Genomic DNA, 12,233 nt, shown 5'->3' on the forward strand with positions numbered 1-12,233 from the left:
ACAAAACTGATTTTCCAAAGACTATATTCAAGTCTAGCAAAACTAAACTGAGTGTACTTTCCCTCTGACAAAATATCAAGATTTTGTAGTACCGCAAGTTGGAAATTACGAATATCTGTTAACTTAGCATTAGAGAAGATATGCAGCAAAGAATCTAATAATAGAGATTGTTCACTTATTACAACAGAGAGCTTGGAGTCAATGCATAAGCTGAGTTGACTTGATTTGCATGTTGGTCAGTAGGTTTCCAGAAATGGGTCCTGTGACCACACACAGCATCTTCACCCACAGAAAGGTCCATGTGGGTGGTGCTGGAAATGATATTAAAGACCGTTTATTCTAACTCACCTATGTTATTTTGGAGATGAAGAAACTGAGGAATGGAATTCCCTGGTGGTGCAGTGGTTAAGAATCCGCCTGCCAATGCAGGGGACACAGGTTCAAGCCCTGGTCCGGGAAGATCCCACATACCGCGGAACAACTAAGCCCGTGCACCACAACTACTAAGCCTGCACTCTAGAGCCTGCGAGCCACAACTACTGAGCCCACGTGCCACAACTACTGAAGCCTGCACGCCTAGAGCCTGTGCTCTGCAACGAGATAGGCCACCGCAATGAGAAGCCCACGCTCAGCAACAAAGAGCCAGTGCAGCCATAAATAAATAAATAAGTAAATAAATTTATTAAAAAAAAAAAGGAAACTGAGGACTGGGAAATGGAGTGGCCAAAACTGCAGTTCACCCTTGATTAACAGGGTTTGAACAGCGAGGGCGTGGGTCAACTTACACACAGATTTTTAAAATAGTAAATACTGTGGTACCACGTGATCCACTGTTGGTAGAATCTGTGGATGCTGAGCTGTGGACACCAGGGCCTTCTATAAGGTTTACGCAGATTTTTGACCGCATGGGAGTCGGTGCTTCTAACCTCATCATGGTTCAAAGGTCAACTGGATACATGTAAAAAAAAACACGTAAGAGCTCCTTTCACCGTGCTCTCAAGCTGGAGAGGCTGCGGTGGCTCTTGCTGCGTCGTCCTGCACTGGTCAGGCTCAGAACGAGCCAGGGTGGACAGCAGTGTGGGAGGGCTGCGAAGGGCATGTTTTCTCCCACCCTCTGCAGTTTAAGGAAACACTTGTCCTTGTATCGTTGTGGCCAAAGAGGTGAGGGGGAAGGGAATTGTGATTTAATCTGCTAGTAGTGAGGTACCTCCACCTGCCCCCTTGTGCCCTGGGCTGGTTCTGGGTATTCTAGCATCCCCTGTGGCTGATGGGGATCCACAAGGCCCATACCCGGCTGAAAGTAACCTGGAGTAGAGGGAGAGATTTGTGTATTGGGTCACGAACACCTCTGGGAGGGTGTGTTGATGTTACATTTTCCCCTCCTTTCAGTCTCAGGGGAGCCCATCATATTTCAGAGGTAAGGAAATGTGGGAGAGGTTCAGCATTTGGGTTTTTAAGGGTCCACGTGCAAGGAGACTGGATATCTTGAGTGGATCCAAATGGACGTCCAAACAGACTGAAGACTTGAAGATGTGGGGACCAAAGCCGGGTGGGATGCACGGGACCCTGTGGGTGGACCCTGAGCACAGCACGGGTGCTGGACCGTCGCTGCACCAAGTCATAGGCCACCAGATGCTCCTCGGAGCTGATCACGCACAGCCCACACCAATGACAAATGATTCTGGAGCGTTCAGAGCACTCGGAGATCTTTCAACGAGCTGAGTCAGGCAAGGGGCTGAAGACCGAGGAAGTTACAAATGAAGGCCATTGCGATTCTGTGTGCAGGACTGAACCCTAAATTGGGGGTTCCCTTGTTTGCCTTTGCAACGGAGAGCAGCTGATCGAAGTCCATCTATCAGGAGATTTGAGATACTGCAGAGGGCTGTTCAAGACAAGCAACACATGTGTCAAAAGGGAGGTAGAAGGGAGGGCAAAGAGTAACCAATAAATAAATAACCCCCAAAGCAAGCAAACAAACAAACAAACAAAGCCCTCACCATCACCGCTGGAGATGGCCACATTTTTTTTTTTTTTTTTTTTTTTTTTTGCGGTATGCGGGCCTCTCACTGCTGTGGCCTCTCCCATTGCAGGAGCACAGGTTCCGGAGGTGCAGGCTCAGAGGCCATGGATCACGGGCCCAGCCGCTCCACGGGATGTGGGATCTTCCCAGACCGGGGCACGAGCCCGCGTCCCCTGCATCGGCAGGCGGACTCTCAACCACTGCGCCACCAGGGAAGCCCGGCCTCATTTTTAAAAACAACGAACCCAGAAGCCAAAAAACAAAATATACTCTCCCTGTGCCATTCTCTCTCAGGAGTTATAAGCAGTTGAAGGAGGCGGAAAATAGATTGTGTTAGTAACAAAACAATCGCCCATGACATTTTCAGGAGGAATGGAATATTAGTTGAGAAATGATACCGACAGCTGTGAGAAAACACAATGCGTAAAGTCCTATGTTTCTTTCATAAAGTTATTTTTAATACTAGCAGGCAGAGATATTTTTTAAATGACTCTGTGCCCTTCCTAAGCTCTGAAGTCATGTTACTTAAGATTTATGGTTATTGGCAATCAGGACAGTCACTGTCAACACTAGGTATTTGGACAGGTGGAAGGTGGTATCAGAATCTGGAGCATGACACGTCAATGGTGCCTTTTCCATGTGTCTACAGTGAGCTGCTCCATCACCAGGTTCATTACTATGGTCAGATCAATGGCCCCTCTCTGGGCACGACCCTCCTATCTCTGTAAGTAATTACCCAATGGGTATTCTTTCTGAGGATCTTTGAAGTAAATGCTTAGATGCAGCATGTTGGCATTATGACTATATTTTGACAGAGGGAAAGGAGTTTTGGTGCTCCATCACTGAAACAGGTACTAAGGTCAAGGTGCCAAATGTGTAGCTGACCCTCTGTTTGCTAGACGAGCAGCAGTTCTAAATCCCTCTTGCTCTCTTACTCGTGTACCCACGATGGTGTATCACACATTGCCATGCATATTTCTGGATTTTGATGAATCCCTACAGAATGTGGCAGAGAAGTAAAGCAAATAACATTACATTTTTATGGCATTCATAAAATATATAGTATAAGCATTAAATAATGAATTAGCCTTTTCGAGATCTCAAAACTTGTCCTTTTACAAAGAAAATATTGTTCATCTAATTTTTTTTTTTTTTTTTTTTTTTTTTTTGCGGTACGCGGACCCCTCACTGTTGTGACCTCTCCTGTTGCGGAGCACAGGCTCAGCGGCCACGGCTCACGGGCCCAGCCGCTCCACGGCATGTGGGATCTTCCCGGACCGGGGCACGAACACGCGTCCCCTGCATCAGCAGGCAGACTCCCAACCACCGTGCCACCAGGGAAGCCCTGCTCATCTAATTTTGAAAAAAAAAAATGATTGAATTTCTGAAAAGAGGCTTCATGCTTCCAGATTGTCACTCCATAAGTAATTTTAACAAACTAGAAAGTATGTGCTATTAAAGAATAAGAACAAAAAAAAGTTATTTCGTGCAAAAATTACATGAGGATTAATTTTCAAAATACTCTTATTATAATATTATTTATTTGTCTACCTTTGATTGTGAAGTAACAGTTGGCACGTGACTGACCAGCACGTTCACAGCAACCTTCTCACTCATGTGCCCTGAAGATATGGACGTACCTATGTTTCTTTACCCACAGTCACACTCCTCTTTAAGTCAACAGAAAAATCAAACACAAGCAACTATAAAATTGCAACTCAGAAGCACTACAAAAATGCATAATCCCTAAATATAGATTTATATTGGGATTAATATAAATGTTTTGTTGTTTTTATTATAAAACACAGTACATGTTTATTGCATAATCTAAAGACAAAGTATATAACGAAGAAAGATGACTTCTCCCCTACATAAGCACAGCCTACAAATAAAACACAAAGAACAGTTAGGAGATATATATACTTTATCTATATCTATATCTATCTATCTATCTATCTATCTATCTATCTATCCCCTATCTATCTATCTATCTATCTATCTATCATGTCTAAATCTTTTTTTTTTTCAATGGGATCATACTGTAACCTGCTTTTAAAACTTAGCAACACAGCATGGATAGTCTCCATGTCAATACATACAGAGCTGCCACATTCTTTTCATCACCAGTAAGTGGAAGAGTTGGAGAGGAGGCCACCGAGGCAGGCAGGGGCCAGCTAGTGCAGGGCCTGGTAGTACATCTGGATTTTATTCTAAGAGCAATGAGAGCCATTGGAGGAATTTAGTAAGAGACACAAGATCAAATCTACATTCCGAAAGCCCACGGTGGCTGCAGTGTGAAGAATGGGTGGACAGAGGACGAGAACAAATTTAGGGAATGAACAGGGCTCCGGTTGTTTCCATAACGGGGACGATGGTGCCTTAGACCCGGTGTTACCAATCTGCTGATTTGAAAGGCAAAAATACCTGTCATTTGACTTTGAATTTCTCTAAGGCTTCAAGCATTGTTTGGGTTATTTTTTTGAAAGTAAATTGTTTATACATTTTGCTTTTTTTTTTCCTACTCTGGTGTTTATTTTTTCCCTTCTTTAGTTTAAAGAGTGTTATATTTATTAAGGAGTTTAACTCTTTGTCATCTAGATGACAAACATTTTGTCCTCTGTCGTTTGTCTATTCAATTTGTTTGTAACATCTGTTATGAAAAATTTTTTCATTGTATTTATTTCTCTAACTTTTGAAATGAGAAGTACATTCACATAATTCAAAAATTAAAAATAAATAAAACAAAGTTGTGCAGTGAAAAATCTTTTTCCCACCCCTGTGCACCCCCATTCAGTGCCTTTGCTACCCAACTGTAACAGATACTACTATTATTAGTGCCTTATGTATTTTTCCAGAGTTTTTTTTTGTGTATAGGAACAAATACATATATAGATAATATAGATGTCGACTTTTCCTTCTTTTATACACAGAAGGCATAAAATGATACACATCATTCTGTACCTTTTTTAAAAAAAATTAAAGTACATTTTGGAGTTCTTTCCATATCAGTACATAGAGACCTTAAAGCCGTAGAGTGTCTCGATAAGAAGAGCTTTTTCCATCTTTTAAAATTCTAAACATGATTTCTCATATTTCTTATATTTTGATAGTTTTAATTTTTACATTTATATATTTAATGTCTGGAAATTATTATCATGAGGATTGACTTTAACATTCTTTCTTTCTCAAAAGGATATCCAGTTGTCCCAACAGTGCTTATTGAATAATCCATCCTTTTCCCACTGATTTGAAATGCCATCTTTACCCTATGATAAATTCTTATAAATGACTGTGTCTGTTTCCAAAATCTCTATTCTATTTTCACTGATTGATTTGCCTGGGCCAGACAGTACTGCACTGCTCTAATTTCTCCAGTACTGCAATGTATTTTGTTAACTGGTAAGGCAAATATCCTCTCGTCTTAATTCTTTTCTAAAATTTTCTCATTCTTTTCTTTTCTTTTATAGGTGAACTTTATAACTAATCAGTCCAGTTCAAAAAATCTTGTTAAATATTGATTGGAGTTGTATTAAATTTATAGATAAATTTGTGGAAAAATCTTTAAATGTTGACTTTCCATTTGGAGAATTAAAATGTCTTTTTATTGACTGAGCCTTCTATGTTTTTCCTTTATAGGTCTTTCTACTTCTTAAGTTAATTTCTAGTGATTTTATATATTCTTTGTTGCTATTAAGATGGCTGACTCCCTTTTTCATAATATTACCCAACTGATTATTTGTGGATTATTTGTGATTATTTGCCTCTGATTTTTATAAATTTATCTATTTTTATTATAGCCTTTAATATAGAAAATTCCAAACATACACAGAACTAAAGGCAAAACATGCAATAAATCTTTGTGTTGCTATCACCCAGTCCCAACAGGCATCGTCCCACAGCCAATCCCATTCCAGCTGTATCACGTGCACAGTCCCCAGCAACTTCAGGTTATTTTGAAGCAATTACCAGATATCCCATTTCATTATACATTTCTAAAGGATACAGTCTCCTTTCTAAAAAAAAAAAGTATAACTACAATACCATTAGCATGCCTAAATAATATTAACAACAGTCTCTTAATATCATTAAATGTCCAGTGTTTACATCTCCCCATTGTCTTTATTTTATTTATTTATAAAATAAATTTATTTATTTATTTATTTATTTATTTATTTATTTATTTATTTATGGCCAGGTTGCGTCTTTGTTGCTGTGTGCAGGCTTTCTCTAGTTGCGGCGAGCAGCGGCCACTCTTCGTTGTGGTGCGCAGGCTTCTCATTGTCGTGGCTTCTCTTGTTGCGGAGCACCGGCTCTAGGCGCGCAGGCTTCAGTAGTTGTGGCACGCGGGCTCAGTAGTTGTGGCACACGGGCTTAGTTGCTCTGTAGCATGTGGGATCTTCCCAGACCAGGGCTTGAACCCATGTCCCCTGCATTGGCAGGTGGATCCCCAACCACTGCGCCACCAGGGAAGCCCCCCATTGTCTTTATTTTTAAAGTTTGTTGGAATCAGGCTATAACATATTCCAACACGTTGTAATTATCTGATATGTCACATATGTTTTTTAATCTATAGATTCACCCCACTTCTTTGTTTGTTGTAGTTGCTGACAAATTTGCCCTCTTTTTCTGTCGAGTTCCCCACATTTGGATTTTTTCTGTTTGAATCCTGTGGTGCCTATATTCCTTCCAGTCCCCTCATCAAGGCCTCTCAACTCACTTTGGTTGATTGTGGCTCATTCTCCTGTGGATTTCCAGGAAAGGATCATGGGAACACATTCCTGAGTTCTTGAATGTCCACAACAGCTTCTCTGCAGACTTCATGTTTGAATATCAGTTTGATTGATGTAAAATTCTTGGCAATTGTGAGGTTCTTCTGTTCTGAGACTGACAGATACCCTGTTATCTCCCTCTGTGTCCTTCTGCACAGTGGCTGATACCGCATGGATCTTGTGGCCCTATTTGTCCCCCACTTGCTCCTCCTGTTTGAGGTTCTTGGGAATATCATATCGTCTAGTTTTGTTGTAGATGTTATCTGTGGCTTATTGGTTATGTGATTCTAGTTTCTCTTCTTTATGACGGGAGGGGGTATTCAGGGAGATTAAAAAAGCTCTATAATTACCTCAACTCAACAACTTACCAAAAAGAATGGCTTTAAAAAGTTTTTCTAGTCAGCCCTTATGATTTTTTTAGGTGGAAAATCATACCATCTGCTTTTTATTTTGTATTCCCAAGAGTTTGTTCTTGTTCTCATACTTTTCCTCTGCTGATTTTGTTTTGTCTTCCCAAACTTCTCAAATCTCACTGAGGGTTCAATCTGGAATATTTTAGAAGTTCTGTCCATTACTGCTTTAATTCGGTTTTGGTGGGAGCAAATTGTTTTGATGACTCAGATATTTTATGTTTGTACTTTTAAGATTATCATCTAGGTTGGTAAGTTTTGGAAGATGGTGTGGTCTCTATCAGTAGTTATGTGAACAACTGTCTGGTTTCCTGATGGGCTTCTTTCCCTTCCATGTGCCCAGCAGTGGCAGGCAGCTTTTGGAGGCCACGGTCCGAGTCTCCCTCAGATGTGGGGCTGTGAGAGCAGCTCCAAAGCTGTTTCCTTTGGGATGTACCAGCAAGGAACAGACTGTTGGGAGATGCCCTCATGGATGAGATAGGTAATTAGAGGACCTCACTTGGAAGTATTATTGGTGGCATTTACAGTGGTTGCTTACCATTGGTGATACTCAGTTTTGACTTAGTAGTTATTTCTCCAACATCACCCTTCTCTCTCTCTCGAACAATTCAAAGGGAATATGAATGGGAGTAATGGCATTAGGGATACACACACACACACACACACACACACACGCGCATGCACATACAAATGATAATTTATAAATGTGGCCAATGTAAAAGGCAAATTACTTAAAAATCCAAGTACTTTAATAATTAAATGTGACAAATTGTGATGCACTTCAGAATTGATATTGACAAGCCAGGTGTCTCAAAATCATAGCATCTTGCGTGAAAATAAGTGATTTCATAAACACAGTGCACTTCCCATAACACACTTTATATGTTGCATCATACTGACATAAATGCCATCAATTAAAGAACCTGTGAGATTCTTCCGTTGAACCTGGGTCTAGTCAACATTAGGTAAAAGTTATAAGAGGTATACCTTATAACTGATTTATTTAACAACTCGTTAGTTGGTTTACTTTGAGTTTGATCAGATATGATTAATCACTAAGTCCTCTTTATTCATGCTATGCATACAAAGCTGAACTGTGAGGAAATATCTTTATGACTTTTGTGGTGAGGACCCTTTTAAGGACAGAGCTCATTTTAAATGAATATGTTACAATTCATGATAATGAAGTTTACTCACTATTGAATTAGGAAAGCCCGAGTGAGGGCTATTGGCAGTGAAAATTCTCTCAGCTTTAACTTGGTATTATAGCCTAGAACTATGATCCACATTATTTAGAGTATATAGATGCCATGGTAGAAATGGGATCTAAAAATATCTTAGTAGATGTCCTCAAAGCAAAGTAGGAATTATTTCATAGGCAAAGATGGAGGAGGGGAACGTTCCTGTGTTCCCTCCAGATAAAAGGATTTTCAAGTGGCACACGAGAAGGACACATTTTGACCATTATCTCTTTCTCTGGAAAGGCTGACGAAGTGAGGACATTTTATTCGCCCTTAAACCAGACAGCAAGCCAAGTGTCGTTAAAGATGGCTCTGCTCCTGAATCATTAAAGGGCAGTTGGGGAACGGCAGTGAAATATGCCGTTTTTTGACATTCCGTAACATTGCCCTTCGCTGCAGCTGCCAACAGTGAGCAGCTGCTTCTCACATCCCCTGCCATTTCCTAGCTTTGCTGAAAGAGGTCAGCTCTGTTTTCTCATTACGATCTTTCTACCAGCTGGACATCTGGATTCATAGTCTTTGTGTATCCTAATTCAATATTTTCTTTACTTCGTAAATGACATGGTGGACAGATTGGGCAACCTATGGTAAGAAGCATTTTTAGTTTGGCCCCCGTGACTCAGCCCTAGCAGTTTAACTCAAGAAATCAGCCCATGTGATACAAGAATCACTGTACTTTTCCATTGAGCTAAGACAGAGGAGTGCTCTGTAGGACACAAAGAGAGAAGGGATACGAGGAAACAGAGGTCAGCCATTTGTTCCTGCTTCCCCCAGTTTGCAGACATTTGACAAAAGTAATGCACCTAAAGATGAAGAATAAATAGAGGGCCCTCCTTCTTTCAGTCACAGCAAAATCTGACGTTCTAGAGTTAGAAGATTTCACTTAGAGGGGTTTTCTAACTCCACCCAGGCAACTTGGTAAACATAAGTAAATAAATCTGAGATTGAAAATTCCCATTTAGATATTTGGGTTCAATAACAGGAATATAATGTCCAACAGGGCATTAGATGCCCTCACAAAACGAGTCCTGAGGTGTTGGCCTGGGGTCTGCTTGGACCATAGTGACCCAAGGCCAAGTTCTAGGACCACTCTGGAGAAGAGGCTTCTTCTGGGGTAGGTGTGAGGGATTCTAGGCCACGGGAAGGTCTAGAAGGAGACTCAGGGATGCACATTCAGGGCGGCCCCAGACTCTACTGCTGGAAAGGCCTTCATGCTCCCAGCTGTTGCTTTCTTCCCTCTGGATGGTGTCTGGGATTCTACCTCTAGAGAGTCATCCTCTTAGCTTAGCAAATACCTCATTAAGCTGTCATTATTTACACATGAATGAGTTAGATTTTCCTCCTGAAAGATGTTTTTGTGGGGAGGGGGATTAGGGGTCAGGATTGCGAAGTCCTCGATTCAGATGAAGGTGGGAGGTTAGGGCTGGGGGGAAGGGATGATGAAGAGGAAGGGGTTGGGCACCATGAAACGGAAAAGGGTACTGAATATGGGCAAGTCCAATGGTACAGGTAAACTGCATTGTTATCAGTTTGTTTATAAGTAGCCTTGGTGAGAATCCAAAATAAGACTCGCCTGAACAATTGTGTAAGGAATTGTGATGATTCGTAACCCACACGTGGTTCTAAGGGACGTGGGGTGCAAAAAGAGATCTCCGCACGTCTCGGATATTCCGGAATGATTCGACATCTTAAGTTTTCTGGCTTGATGTCTCTGTCACCACTGAAAGAGCTCAGAAACACTGCTGTCTTAGTTTCTGAATATGTTCTAAACCCCTGGTACTCCAAGTGTGGTCTGTGGACCTGAAGCATAGGCATAGAAGATTGTTGGAAATATAGACTCTCAGGTCCCACTCCAGACCTCGTGTATGCAAATTAACAAGATCCCCTGGTTTCTAGAGCACCTCTTATAATTGGCTGCACAAATATTATTTGTCAGAACAGGACCAAGTGACCTTTGTAGGGAGATGCAGAGACAGCTGTAATTTCTCATTACCAGAGCTGAACTCCCCCTTGACATGGCCCTGAGTGGGATCTGACTAATGTGGTTCGTTTAGGCCACATCTGGTCTCACTGGCAAAAAGGATTAAGAGCTTCAAAGGGGAAACAACATCACAATACGTCTGCTACGGAGACTCTTTAGTCCTTGGATAAAGATATTTCATTCTAAATCCCGGAGCAAAGCCAAATACTTGTTTTCATTTGTGATTTTTTTGTTCATGAGCAGGAAAATGAATGGGCCCATGTGGCAGCTGGAAGGTCCTATGTACTATTCCAGCCCAAGAATGACTCACAGCCCCTGTTTCCTAGCTAGAAGAAATAGGAACTGACTTTCTCATTGGCTCCCTTGATGATATTGATAATATTAGGTGAGTACTATTAGAGCCCCAAGGCAGTATATTGTAGAAACTCTGATTTAATGTGAAATGCAGAACCTTTTCATGAACATATAAGGAATTCTTTGTACTTAAGAAATCACACACCTTGTAGCTTTAAGATGTTGTAGTAACTAAATCCGTCTTGCCATTTATCATTGAAGAAAGAAAAAAAACCGGTTGATCAAGTAAGTCACATTGTGGTCAATGTCATCAACAGTACCTTGAAAGATTCCATCCTGCCTTTCAAGAGGTTGCTATTTTTTAAATTGAGGAAATACCTAGGAGAGCTTTTCTTTGTGAAGCAAAGAACTTAGTGCATCTGGGTTTTGTCTCCAAGTAGCTGGACTCGTGGTGTTTAGATTCTAAAGGGGGTGAAGCTCTTAAGATGAAGACTTTCTCCCCAAGAGGAGGAAGACACGAGTCAAGGGACTTTATCACCCGAGCCAGGACACCCTGTGTTTAGAGTGGCCATCCCTCTGGGTTGTCCCGGACAGCCCAGTTTATGTCTGCTATCCCGAAGTAATAATTACTAGGCCCGTCTCTTCCTTTCGCCCAGCTTGGTTTGGACCTTAGATTTTAGATTTATAAAATTGCCAGCTTCATAGGTTATAAAAGTTCTGTGTGGTCATTTATACGTGGTTTATAAGACGGTCACTATTACGACCCATGTGGCCCTTCATGAGTTGGCCCTGACTACCGTTCCAATTTCCCAGAACTACCTGCTTCTCAGAATACGACATGTTTTATCCTCTGTGGCCTTGCGTGGGGCTGTTCTCTCTGCTGAAGGGAATTTATTTCCCCCACAATCTGCTCAGTCAATTCCGCTTTCTTCCAGGCTCTTCTCATGTTAACTCTCAGTGAAGGCTCGCTTAGAAACCTCCATTCTTTGGTGCTTTCCCAGTACTTTGGTGCACTTGTGGAGTATGTATGGAATGTGTCCTCAAGCCCAGAGTGCCAATCAATACAAGTTTGTGAAAGGGAGAGAGGGAGGGAAGGAAGGAAGGAAGGAAGGAAGGAAGGAAGGAAGGAAGGAAGGAAGGAATAAAGCAGGTATTGAGGACATGGGGAGGGGGAAGGGGAGGCTGGGACGAAGTGAGAGAGTGGCATGGACGTATCTACACCACCAAACGTAAAATAGACAGCTAGTGGGAAGCAGCCGCGTAGCACAGGGAGATCAGCTGGGTGCTCTGTGACCACCTAGAGGGGTGGGATAGGGAGGGTGGGAGGGAGACGCAAGAGGGAGGGGATATGGGGATATATGTATATGTATAGCTGATTCACTTTGTTATACAGCAGAAAGTAACACACCATTGTAAATCAATTACACTCCAATAAAGATGTTAAAATAAAAAAATAGATATTGCCATTGTAGAGTCAGTAGCTGCTAAAAACAAAAGCTGAATTTTGGGGGTAACTTT

The sequence above is a fragment of the Lipotes vexillifer genome, unplaced genomic scaffold (assembly GCF_000442215.2).
Source record: "Lipotes vexillifer unplaced genomic scaffold, Lipotes_vexillifer_v1.1 scaffold444, whole genome shotgun sequence".
Taxonomy (NCBI): domain Eukaryota; kingdom Metazoa; phylum Chordata; class Mammalia; order Artiodactyla; family Lipotidae; genus Lipotes; species Lipotes vexillifer.